General features: G+C 44.9%; 1 pseudogene; it reads left to right on the top strand.

Moving 5' to 3' along the window:
• Window positions 1-9,437: 9,437 nt before the first annotated feature.
• The window catches only part of LOC138970713 (type I iodothyronine deiodinase-like), a 5,922-nt pseudogene continuing 1,550 nt past the window's right edge, over window positions 9,438-13,809 (top strand).

Genomic DNA, 13,809 nt, shown 5'->3' with positions numbered 1-13,809 from the left:
TCAAAACTAGAGTTTTCTTGTGTGATGTAATTTCCAAAGAGTTGCTCTTGTCGATAACATTTGTCAAACCGAGCTCCTGAACTTACTGTTTCCATACCAGAACTTTAAAAATCAGTCATTGCGAAATTGAAGGGGGGTGCTTGGCTTTTTTCTTTGTGTATATTTTGCCTCTTAAGGACAAGATATGGGTTATATGATTCGAGTTTTACGCCCTCACGGCTTTTGACGATATACACAAGTGTATGCGTGTTTAGGTGGCATCAGCCATCTGCACTTATGGCAGAATGACCAAGATCTTTTACGTGCCATTGTGGTGACACGGGGGTGGGACATGGCTTCCGTCTCTGGGTTTGCACAAGAAGTTGACCCGTGTCCGTCTCTCTCTCTGTGTTCTTGGTGTTCTCTAAGAAGTGCAGTCATGCGTGTTCCGACTGCGCTGCTTAGCCGAATATTTCACCTTCCCACCCTCGAACACGACCCAGTTCTTTCAAACTGAAAGACGGGATAAAGAACCTTTCACAGATATATCCTTACTTTGCCCTTTTTACCTATTTCTTTTCAATGGTGCATCTTTTGGTACGAGTATTTTTTTTTGGCACTGATTTTGACGAGCATACGTGAAAACGCGTTACATATTTACTGGGGGAAAAAAATCAAGATTTTAAAATTACTTGGTATATATTTGCGAATAAAGAAAAAATAATTCGTTAAGAGTAATTAGCTGCATTATTGTCGCCGTTGTGATACGGTCATCGTAGTAGCAGAAATGGTAGTACTCGTAGTAGAAGTAGCAGTAATCTTCGTCGTCAGACGTCGTCGTATAGAAGTAGTAGTAATCGTAACACAATTGTGATTCTCTTAATGTAATTGGTCGTGGGATGAATTGAAGATAAAATACGCAAAACGCTAAATACGTGTATATTAACTTCAACATATGCATGACCAGTCCCCAAAGGTAACAATTGGGGGGGGGGGGGGGGGAGGGCTTAAAATCGGGTTAGTTTGGCTAGAGCTCAGTTACGACCTCGTTCTGTAGAGTCGATCCGGCCCGAATTCGGATTTTTTTTTTTACACAGCTAGTACATACGTCAGGCTATGTTAGAAGATGTAGAAGTTATTGGTATTTCTGTGGATTGCATTCTTGGGTCACCATATAGGCCTACCTTTAGGCCAGACGGTAAAGTGCGTAGTCTAGGATGCCAACCTTGGCCTCAATTTAAACACACAAAAATGGCCGCCGACACTGCAAAACAAGGTCGACAACTGATGAAAAACGCGAAGCATTAGCAATTTCTACATGATAATAGCGTTTAAATAGATATTGAGAGCGTGACTTCAACATAAGTGTGTGTGTGTGTGTGTGTGTGTGTGTGTGTGTGTGTGTGCGTGCGTGTGTGTGTGTGTGTGTGTGTGTGTGTGTGTGTGTGTGTGTGTGTGTGTGTGTGTGTGTGCGTGCGTGTGTGCGTGCGTGGGTACGTGCGTGCGTGCGTGCTTGTGTGCTTGTGTGTGTTTGTGTGTGCGCGTGTGTGTCGGAGCAACCCTCTCTTTGGATTCGAACATGCTAGAGCTTAAATGAATAATAATAATAATAATAATAAAGTGTATTTATATTGCGCCTATCCCTTACAAAAAACAAAAATATTTGGCTCTAAGCGCATTACAACATGTGAAGGACTTGGTACAATCAAGTCTGACAAATACAACAGCACAATATACAGTCGGTCTCTTAGGTAAAAGCAGCTTCGACAGTTAAACACTTCTACTAAAAGATCCTCTAACAATTTACAAACATAGTTAAAGAACATCGAGTTAATAGGAATTAAAAAAAAAAGGTTCTTATAATAAGACTATCTAGCGAACGACGAAGAAGAAGAAGAATAAAACTATCAATGTCAATGTATAACAAGTCATTCAACGTAAATGGCCAAAGAACAACAATAAAACAATGGTGATAAAACAGTTATACTCAATGGCTAATAACGAGGCAGAGTTAAATAGTATCGACACAAGATTAAAACAAAACATATTTCTGGAGACGAATTAACAACAATAAAGCAATGGTGATAAAACAGTTTTACTCAATGGCTAATAGCGAGGCAGAATTAAATAGTATCGACACAAGATTTAAACTAAACATATTCCTGGAGACGCATTTAATAATTATACATGTATCAAATAATCAATGTACAAAATACAGCCCTCGCAAGCAACCCGCCCCCAGCCGGCCCACAGCGCGCTACGATGGCAAGCGACCCCTCTCCTCAATGTGGCAAATACTGAACAGTGCACACAACCAATTACTCGCATATACTCGTGTCGCTCACTCGCACACACACACAAACACACACACGGACAACATCGAATCACTCGCACAGGCTAGGGGTTGAAGTATTCCCGGAAGAGGTGTGTTTTTAGAGAGGACTTGAAGGAAGGGAGAGAGGTAGAAAGGCGGACAGACATGGGCAGAGAGTTCCAAATAGAGGGAGCTGTGTAGGTAAAGGCGCGCTTGCCGAAAGCGTTCAGTTTGACGCGTGGGACAACAAGGTGCCCTGCGTCAGCGGATCTGAGGTTGCGTGTGGGGACGTGTGGCTTTAAGAGCGAAGACAGGTAAGAAGGGGCAGAGTCTTGAAGGCTACGGTAACACAGGGTAGCTATTTTATATGTTATGCGTGCTTTGATTGGTAGCCAGTGAAGGGTCATGAGGAGAGGGGTGACATGGTCGCGCTTGCGCTTGCGCAGCACAAGACGTGCTGCATTGTTCATGATGCGCTGTAGGCGGTCTAGCTTGGCGTCTGGGAGGCCGGCTAGGAGCGAGTTGCAGTAATCCAGTCTCGACAAAATAAAAGCCGAAACCAGTGTCTTGGTTGCGTCGAGGGAAAGAAGGTGTCTGATTTGGCTAATCCTCCGCATTTCAAGAAAGGCGGTTCTGCAGAGTGAGTTGATGTGGGCGTCCATTGACAGGTTACTGTCAAGGTGGACACCCAGGTTTTTTACTTTGGTGCTGAATGTGACTGTGGTATCAGAAAGGGTAAGACTGGATGTTTCTGAAAGAAGCTTTAACTTTGATTGTTTGCCAACTGGCATGATCTCTGTCTTATCATCATTCATCTTGAGCTTGTTGACTGTCATCCACTGTTTGATGGAATCGCTGCATGATTCTATTGACTGCACTAACTCTGTAAACTGTTTGGTGTGTGCGGATTTTTGTAGTTGAGTGTCGTCTGCGAACATGTGGTACAGGACATTGTGGTGCTTTATGACTTTGCTTAACGGCTGCATGTACATAGTGAATAACACTGGGCCTAACACAGATCCTTGTGGGACACCATACTTTAATATGGTGTCCTCGGAGTGCTTATTCTGGATCACAACAGCCTGAGTGCGTCCAGTCAGGTAGGAGCAGAACCACCCCAGAGCCGTGCCTGTTATGCCGAATGTGGTGTTCAACCTTGCCAGCAGTATATCGTGGTCAAGGGTGTCGAACGCTGCGGATAGGTCCAACAGGGCCAGAAGCGAAACAGAGCCGCTGTCACAAGCAGTGAGAAGATCATTCGCTACCTTAAGTAGGGCTGTTTCAGTGCTGTGATCTGCGCGGTAGGCGGACTGTAATGGTTCAACCATACCTGTCTTAGCGAGATGCTCTGACAATTGGGCCAAAACAACTTTTTCAAGGACTTTCGAAACAAAAGGCAAATTGGAGACAGGGCGGTAGTTCTTGAAAGTGTTGATGTCAAGGTTAGCTTTTTTCAGGAGGGGAGTGACTACTGCATGCTTAAAAGAAGGGGGTACTTGACCGGATGTGAGGGATTGATTTATGATGTCAGTAATGACAGGGAGTAATTCCTCTAGACACTCATTTAATAGCTCTGAAGGAATTGGGTCGAGAATACAGGATTTGGGTGGAGCTTTTTCAATGATCTTCTTCACTTGTTCTTTAGTGACAGGAGAAAAACCGGTGAGGTGGGCGCCGTGAAATGGCGCATGCTCTGGATGCCCAGGAGCAGCATCAAGCTCGACTCGGATCTTCTCGATTTTTTCGGCAAAAAAGTCCCCAAACTTATCTGGAAGGTCATCAAGAGGGACGGAGTTTGGTAGCTTTTTATTTTGAACTTTACCGAGGAGCTGCCCTGTGATCAGAAAGAGTTCTTTGCTGGAGGTGCTGTTCTCGATTTTCTGAGAAATAAACTGGTGTCTGTTCTTATCCACCATCTCTTTGACGGCCTCTCGGTGAAAAGTAAAGATTTGCCTGTGGACCGTGAGAGCCGATTTCCTCCACTCTCTCTCAGCACGACGCCGATCTTGCTTGGCTGTGGAGACCTCCGGCGTAAGCCAAGGTGCCGAGGGTCTGTCGGTGACTGTGCGTGTGGTGAGAGGGGCGTGCTTGTCCAGAATCCGGCGCAGGTCGCTGTTGTAGCTGGACACGAGGTCATGTCTGTCTAACTGGAGTGCTCTGACGTCATCCTTCAGTGCTGCCATGTCGATCCGCTTCATGTTGCGCGAGGTGACGACTCGTCTGGCAGGGCCTGGCTTCTGAAGGTCGAAGCCGAAAGAAATGACGAAGTGGTCGGAGATCAGCATGTCCTGCACAATCAGGTCTGAGACGCCGACGTCCCCGCCGACCACCACCCAGTCAAGGGTGTGTCCACGACGATGCGTCGGCCTGTCTACCAGCTGGGACAAGTTGAGAGTGGGGAGCAGTGTTTTCAGCGTGTTAGCGTTCAAGTCCGACTGTGAATCATAATGAAGGTTGATGTCTCCGACAACTACAAGATTACAGTGCAAATTGGCGTATTCGTCTAAAAGCTCTGTGAACTCAGCCAAAAACTGCGGAGTAGATAGTTTGTTCTTTTTATTGGGGGGAGGGCGGTATACACAAAGAAATGTGAGGTCTTGATTGCAATGACGGATTTTAGTCTTGCACAGTTCAAACGAAAGAAAATCAAACCGTTCAAGCGAAATGTCTACGCAGTCGCGCAATGAAGTGCGATAGAGCACGGCCAGACCACCACCCGCGCCAGTCAGACGTGGGCAGGAGTGGAGGTTGAAGCCCGGGGGAGTCATCGCTTGCATCAGGGGCTCGTCGCCGACCTCTCTAAACCAAGTCTCTGTTATGAAGACTAAGTCCGCTTGGCTATCGTGTATCAGGTCCGCTAGCTCGGTCGTTTTGTTGCGGCACGACTGGGCGTTCAGGTAGCACACCTTGAAGTGTTTGGAATCATCCCCCTGCTTTGTGGGGAGTGTGCGTTTGATACTAACTAGATTTGATCTGTTAATACATTTTTGGCTATGTGCCACGGCTCGTGTGCCTGTGGATGCGATAGTTTCTATTTTCATTGTCTTTGGAACGTGTGTGATGTCAGGTTGGTTTATCTGAATCATGTTGGATAGGTTACGCTTAGATTGTCTTTGATACAAGTGCATGCCATCGTTAAAACACATGGTACTGTCAGGCGCCTGTGCAACACTCGTAATGACTGGAATGTGTTTCTGTCGTCTGCTACCGGCCCGTACCCCTCTCACCGTTTTTCCAGGAACTATTCCAAGCTGTCGGCACCGCTGAAGCACAACCGGAGACAACCGTAGCGACGCATAGGGTCGGGGCCCGGTGGTCAGTGCCACTGCACAACACTCAGCGACGTTCACAAGCATGGCTGTCGAGTGGACAGGCCTGACTGTCACACCGCGTCAACACAATGGCCGACAGAGAGGCCGCGGCAAACAGACACTTGTAGACGGCGATCAGCATAGCAAAAACACTCAAAACTTATATCCGATTGAAAAGGAGAAGAAGACGCAGACACCGGTCCAAACACATAGATCCTTGGATGGTTAAGAATGACTAAAATACTAGTTAATTGAACAAAGTGTGGAGACGAAGAAAAGCTGCTGGTAAGGCGCTGAACATCACTCACTCAAACGAATGTTGATGATGTTGTTGTTGTTGTTGTTCTTGTCAATCTGCAAAAATCATCACGATCCGAACGCCGCCCTATCTTCTTTAAGATAAAATACTTCTTTAACGTAAATACTTTGACCGCATTACAAGACGTTACCTTGGACCGTCGACACGGTGTCAACCCAACCGAACGTAAGATCTCGCAGCAAGCCTTTAAGCCTTTGAGCACAAATATCGGTCACTGACTTTTAAAGAAGCTGTCCGACTTCAGGAAATAGAACAGGTAGTGAGTGCATCCAGCATGTAAGAGTCACTACTTGATACTTCACTGTGCTACAAGCGATAGGCTATTTTGGCAGCGACATGATTTTGTTTTTTTATCAAATAAGTGAGCACACGTTAAATAGATTCCATTTACGCTGGAACAGCTGGTGCAGCCTCCTCTCTACAAGCGACAAGCTAAATTTTGTCAGATTGTGTTCGTGCATTTGTATTCAGTTTGCTTCTTCGACAGTTACTTTCGTACTCTTCTGCTGTGCATGCCTACGCTATAGTTAATTCCCAATGAGGTAAAAATAAAGAAGAAGAGAAGGAAAGCATGCTTCTGTTAACCCAAAGGAAGAACAGAAATGAGGTACTGTTACATTAAACATTCTTGAAAAAAAAATTACGGAAACATTACTTTATTTTTTATTTTTTTTATCTTTCGGTGCTAATAGACGAACTCCGGAAATAACTCTGTCGGGTTTGAATGGGCTGTGAAAGAGTGAATACTCTTGCTTTTAGTGAGGCAAACTTACCACACGTGCTCCTTGTCCATGTGTTTCACACACACACACACACACACACACCCCTCGCTATATAGTGTCTGGCCTATAATGTCACTTTGGACAAATTGCCTCTATAAAAGCAAGAATATTCACTATTTCACAACCCATACAAACCCAACAGAGTTATTTCCGAACATTTTCTATTCCTGGACAACACCTACTGAAATATCTCTCGTGGAAGAAGCGAATAACTTTTAGCCTTCGCTCACCGCTTTTAGCGAAACAGCTGAGAGGAGCGGTTTTGTTATGGTAAATGCCGGCCGGCTACATGTGCGGGGAGTCACTAGACAGACACACAGACAGACAAACGGGCAGGCACACGGCATGTACTGAGCCAGGCAGGCTAGCTGACAAGTAGAGAGACATGCGCATACAGACATGCAGACAGACATGCAGACAAACAGGCAGACAGACACTCAATTAAACAAACAGGAAGACAGGCCGAGACAAACAGAAAGAAAGACAGACAGACACAGATCTATAACTTAGAAATGCACTTTAAGTAAAAGTTAGAATACAAATAAACAAATAAATACATGCACAAGAATTGATTCTAGCATGTCATAATACCACTGACACCGGCATCGCAAAGAACCTACACACACACACACACACACACACACACACACACACACACACACACACACACACACACACACACACACACACACACACACACACCATGCACCCACTAACACCACAATTATTCTCTGCCTGTCCCATAAAATCATACATTATTCCGTCTCCACATTGCAATAAAATAGAAGTTCCGATCTGACTTAAAATAGGTTTTGGTGCAGAGGAAAAACGGTGACCGAGATCAAACTGTCCGGGTTGATCATCGTTTAACTTAGTAAAAAGGTGATGATAAGTATTGTTTAACGCCCTCACGGTAAAACCATTAGCATGCATAGAGAACCTTAAATACAGACCTGTTTATTTTTTTCGGCCAACCTGGCTTGTCCTACTTTTAATTTTTTTTCTCGTGATTAACTCCATTTCAGTTGTTTTCGATTTGTAGGCTACTATCCATCATTGGAATAGTTTTGCGGCTCTGACATGGTTTTCTATTTAGATTTATTGCGAATGAGGAAGCTGTGATGAAGGTATTGGGTTTTTCAGACGATTGAATTTGGTGCCAATTCTTCAGCCGACCCCGAACCCCCACCCCCCGACCCCACCTGGGGAATGAGCATGCTTACACTTAGAAACAGACGAAAACCTCCCCCCACCCCCCAGATGTTATGACTGGGGAGGGGGGGGGGGGAGGTGGTTGTTGATGATATCAGTATCGCTTCTGAATCCTATGTCAAAATGCGAAATTAATTGATCAAGTATTCCCGCGGCTCCGCATTCGAGCGGATAATTATGTCCAGGTTGAAGGATGATCTTATTCCAGATCCACGGTGCCATACAGCGTGCATGCGCCGTGCGGAAAAAAAAGTTAAAAAAGGAAAAGGGACAAAAGAGGTTGGGGGCGGGGGCTTCACGGGGGGAGGGCGATGTGTTTGGTTGGGGTTGGGATCGGAGGTGGGGAGAGATGTGTGTGTGTGTGTGTGTGTGTGTATGGGGGGGTGTAGGGGGGGGTGTAGGGGGGGTGTAGGGGGGGGGTGTAGGGGGGGGGGGGGGGTCGAAGTCTGTCGGTTTTTGGAACAGCTGATTTCGCCCATGCGAGAAGCACGCGCATTGCAGGACGTGTAAATGGACTGATTCGAATGTGACATTTCAGTCAAGGCGAAGGGGGTAAAAGAAATGCATAATTCGGTCACACACGCGCACCGAGCACGGTATATATAGTCAGTTTAAAACTGCAACCCAGAACCAGGGACCTATATTTAGGTCTATGCCAGAAGGCTTACCGCCAACGTGAGGCGACTAGCGAGTCTATCCAAAAAGATACTATAAACTACTCAGACCGAATTTTACATCTTGTGTACTAAGCTGTGAATTCTGTTTAGGCACATTCCGGGAATAACTCTTAGTGAGTAGGTCGTTCAGCACGTGCTCCTTGTCCACGTGTTTCAGACACATCCCTTGCTAGTGAGTGGTCCATGATGTCAAGTTGGACAGTTTTACTCACTAAAAGCAAGAGTTTTCACTCTTTCACAACCTATACAGACCCGACAGAGTTAATTCCGAACATCGTCTATTGCCAGCATGAAAGAGTGGAAGAGCCCCAGAATGAAAAGCCTCCTGGAGAAGGCTCGCAGCACCCCCCCCCCCCCTCCCCCCGCGTCCCTTTTAAGACTGAGAAACTACAAATATATGAGACAAAAATTGTGACAACAAAACAAGACCAGCATGCAGGCTACAAAACAAAAAGCTGGTGAACAACACACACGTTGAGTGGGCACACGTTGACAATCATCGTGTCTTGTTTTAAATTAATGCGTGTAACTTTACAATCGATAGGCGTCCATTGAACTCAGTCTCTTTACTGGTCTAGCACACAGCTTTGTGAGAGAAATACATGTAGCCTAGGCCTTTGCCAAAGAAATAACGCCCTCAACGTCAAACTGACTGTTATGTCGCGTCGTCACAGCATCTTGATCTTGAACTCGTGGCCACGATTACACACACACCCCTGAGCAGAAGCAGGCCTGTAGCAATTATAAATACATTTTGCTGACTTGTCGGAAAGTCAGTCGAGCATGCACGCGTCACGTGGTCTTGGCTTTCCCTGCATTGATTGGTTGCTTGCAGTGATTCCGCCAAACACTGAAATTTGTCTTCAATGGAGCCCCACTATAAACCTGCCCAATGGTTGAAACCTCGACAGTCTCAGTCTGCGCGCGCTTTGGACGAGAACCAAAGTCGGCCAACACTGACGCAGACTCGGTGATAATGATGATAGAGCAATTGTACTTCTATCTCGATCACTTCTCATGCGGTATGTCTTAGTAAGAAACACATAGTCACCAAGGACGCCTTCAAAAACGGTTTTGATAACCATCGTTTTGTTATGCTTATCAACAAAAAAAAAGAAAGAAAGTTGTTTGCTGGCGAAAAACAAAGTGAAAAAAGATGAACGAATTGCTCATTGCGGTCTTGCCGGAGAATAAGGGAGGTAAGTCATGTTTGTCATTTGGATTTTGTTGTTAAACTGTTGGCAATCTTTATCGTCCCTTCTTTCCGTTCTTTCTTCTTCATTCTTCTTTCTTTCAAGTTTATTTCCGTTGCTGCTTCACATGTTCGCTCCTTATTCTGTTCTCAAGGCTGTTAAACTAACTATCTTCATTTGTTTGTGTATGCTATTTTTAAATATATAGCTATTCTGTTGGACACGTGGGGGAATTCGGGGGCTGTGATTGGATGGTCTCACACATCCCTTTTCCGATCATCAAAGCATAACGCTACGAAAGTCGGCCATTTTTGCCGATATCCAAACGATATCGGCAAAAACAAAGACGCATGGTTCCGGTTTCTTCCACGTGTATAAAGTACACGCATACCTCGCCAGGTTTGTTCCTGTGACTAGTCAACAGACGATGCCATTTGCTTTGTGTGTGTTTTTGTTGTTGCTTACTGTACATGACATACATTACGTTTAAAATCCAGTTCTTTAACAGGCAACAAACCTTGCACATTTCCAGAAGCTGCAATCTGAAGAGACCTATCTCTGATTCTAGCAGACGATCTCTCCAATGTTTAACACAAAATCAGCAAACTCTCCTGTCACATAGAACGTCCATTGTATAGTGCAATGTTGAAATGAAGTTTCCGGTCTGAAACATTTCGTCGTTTCTTCTGAGACAATCCTTGTTCTCTTATCATCTACAGATTTACCGCAGTCTTCACCACGCGAATTCCCAACAGAAGTCAGACTTTCGAACATACAATCTACGTAGGCAAGCATGATACGTCATGACGTCATATGATTCCTAACATATTGACGTAATGCTAAGCATCCGGTTATCTCGAGTTTTCTCCGTAATACATGTCCGTGGGTTTTTCAATGTTCGGTTATTTCCGTGGCTTCATGCGGAAAGGGAACCGTCGTCTGCAATCAACGACATGGACCATTCTGGTACTTGTTGCCGACAAAAACATGATTTTAACACAGAATTTAATGTCAGAATAGCTATATAAACGCTATTGTGTTTTCATCGTAGCAATAGGGTCCGATATTTAGACTCGAACAAGTATAATGCGACTCGTCTTCGACTCGTCGGCATTATACTTGTCTCGTCTAAATATCGGGCCCTATTGCTACGCTGAAAACACAATAGCTGTTAATATTCTTCTTTTTTCTTGAATCTCTTTGGAATAGCTCTTTTCGTACAAAGAGTTCAAGAGTAAAAAAAAATCGATGAATGCTCGTGTTTTCTCTTCGAATATATAGAAGTCCTTTTCTTGTTCTTCAAATTCTGTAGAACAGCTCTTTTCACAAACATTACGCACAATTTTTGGAGTTCTCCGACATGCAGTAAATCATTGTAAAAAAAGAGCTTAAAAACAGCCAAATTTGTGGTCAATGCGTCCGCAACTGATTTGACATGTGCAAGTCATCCAAAGAGGTTCAATGTGGTAATGATAGCACCCTTACAGCTTAGTGTGTTAGAACAGGAGGTGGTCCATATTAGGAGCCGGTCCATATTAGGAGTCCTTCCCCTACTTGGGCTTTTTCCGCCGTACTCTGTCCCGCCTGGACAATGATAAAAATGATCCCCCCCCCCCCCAAAGCAGTTTTCAATGAAACTTAGTTTTTTTTTTAAATGGATAAACGCATGAGGTGTGGCGGGAAAGCCCAAGGGGATCTGTGCAGGGAAACGCGGCTAATTATGCTGTTCTGTTAACAAATTCCACCCGTTCTTTTTTGCAGCAATCATGCTGTCCTTCATTTCCGGTGTGGTGGTGACATGCTTGGCTCGACAAGCAGCAAATCTGGCCAAGCGTTCCCTCACGGTCACGACGGAGGTGCAATCCGTTTTACGTCATGTCGATGACGTCACGCCAAAATGGCTGGAGACGATAGCGAGGCGTCTCGTTTTCGTCCTCATCTGTAGTATGCTAGCCCCTCTGAAGCTGATGATCTTGGTTCCATACATCCGACGAACCGTGGACAAGAAATTGGAAGTAAGTTTTTGCTCTTTTTACATTTAGTAAAGTTTTGTTTGTTTGTTGTTGTAGTTGATTGTGTGTGTGTGTGTGTGTGTGTGTGTGTGTGTGTGTGTGTGTGTGTGTGTGTGTGTGTGTGTGTGAAGGGGAAGGGCTCCGGCCTAATATGGACCACTTTTTGTTTTATGGTGATAACTAGCTTGCGAAGAAGTTTCATTTTGTGTTTGGTAGTCCTTCTCTCTCAGGTTAACCGATAGGCCTAATTAGTGTGAAATAGCTTTGATAGATATTCAGCAAAAATTAAATACAAAAAAAGAGGTCCATATTAGGAGCCTGGGCGCCTAATATGGACCACTGAGGCGGCCTTCTCGAATCACTGTAAAAAGTCCTATACTTCAAAATAAATTGATACAACTTAGTGTGCAAGTCAGACTAATCAAAATATGCTTTAGATTTATCTGTTTCGGGTTGATGAGAGCATTATTTGGAGCACACCAGGAAACTAAAGAAGCTTATCAAAAACAGAGTGAGAATAAGTGAAATTATCAATTTCCACGAAAAGATAACTATTTGTGATATTGTTTTTAAATCTCGAAGGCAAGCTTCTGAATGTATGAATGAAAATAGCATTTTGCTTTTATTTTTTTCGATTTGTTGAAGGTGGTCCATATTAGGGGACTCACACATACTTTGAGATGTTGCTATTATTTTTTGTTTGCAGTAGAAACTCGGGGTCAACAATGCTAAAATGTAACAAATACGGTCTTAGCTGTCATATGCTGCGATTTTTGTGTGATAAAAGCTTTGGCTGTGGACAGAAACGAGTCTGTTTTAGGCGGCAAATTTAGAGTGAACCCTGCCAAAAGTGGAAAAAAGAGAAAAAGCCTAACGGTTTTGAGGTTTGTGTTTCTGCAACTGTTTTGACATGTGAAAGTTATCCAGAGAGGGTGAATACAGCCAATGAAATTGTTTTGAGCGCTCTAGCACCGTTAGTTTGTCAGAACAGGAGGTGGTCCATATTAGAAGCCGGTCCATATTAGGAGCCCTTCCCCTACATAATTATATAATTTCACAAAAGTGGGTATTAGGCAATACCAAAACCAAGTAACGTATAACGTATTCTCTAGTCATTGCTGAAAAGTTGCCTGATGTAACGTGTCTTGGCAATTTTCGTTGTATACCATAAAGTGTATGACTCGGCGACGTGCTTGCGCGCTCGCACGTGTGTGTGTGTGTGTGTGTGTGTGTGTGTGTGTGCGTGTGTGTGTGTGTGTGTGTGTATGTTTGTGTGTGTGTGCATGTGTGTGTGTGTGTCAGGGCGTGCGTGCGTGTGTGTCGGGGCGTGCGTGTGCGTGTGTGTGTGTGTGTGTGTGTGTGTAAACGCTTGTGCGTATTTGTGGGTGCGTGCCTTTTGTCCATGGCAGAAAAAGCTTCTCGGCAGAAGCACCGACCTGTTCACCGAGAAGGCTGTGGCACTCACCTCAAACCATGTCAATCTCGGCCTACACTATCTTATCACAGGCTTTTTTCTTTCTTTCTTCTTTTTTTCTTCTTTTTTTCTTTTTCATGGGCGAAAGGGCTTAGTGATTAAGACCAGGTCCTTTTGTGCGAAAGGTTCAGGGTTCGAATCTCAGCCTGGCCGCGTCTGGTGGCTTAAGTGTGGAGATTTTCCCGATCTCCTGGGTGAACTTATGTGCAGACTTGCTAATGCCTTACCCCCCCCCCCCCCCCCCCCCCCCCCCCTTCGTATGTACACGCAGGCACAAGACCAAAAACGCGCTCATGCACGCATGTGAGTTACAACCAATGAACCCAGATGATGAAACTGGCTTTTTTTTCTCGTGGCAGGAGATGAGCCCTGACCTTAGAACCGACCATCTGACGTGGATGGCAGTGGCCCTCATCTCAGGTCACATCACCTTCGACCTCTTCAAGCGCGCCAGGCAAGGGCGGCAAGCCTACAACGCCCGGCTTCACGCGCTAGGGGGCGACACCGTGCGGCTGCTGGAACTGGCGAGACCGGGG

Source organism: Littorina saxatilis, linkage group LG1 (assembly GCF_037325665.1).
Source record: "Littorina saxatilis isolate snail1 linkage group LG1, US_GU_Lsax_2.0, whole genome shotgun sequence".
Taxonomy (NCBI): domain Eukaryota; kingdom Metazoa; phylum Mollusca; class Gastropoda; order Littorinimorpha; family Littorinidae; genus Littorina; species Littorina saxatilis.
Note: the sequence above shows the minus strand (reverse complement) of the source record. Positions and strands in the feature narration are given on the sequence as shown.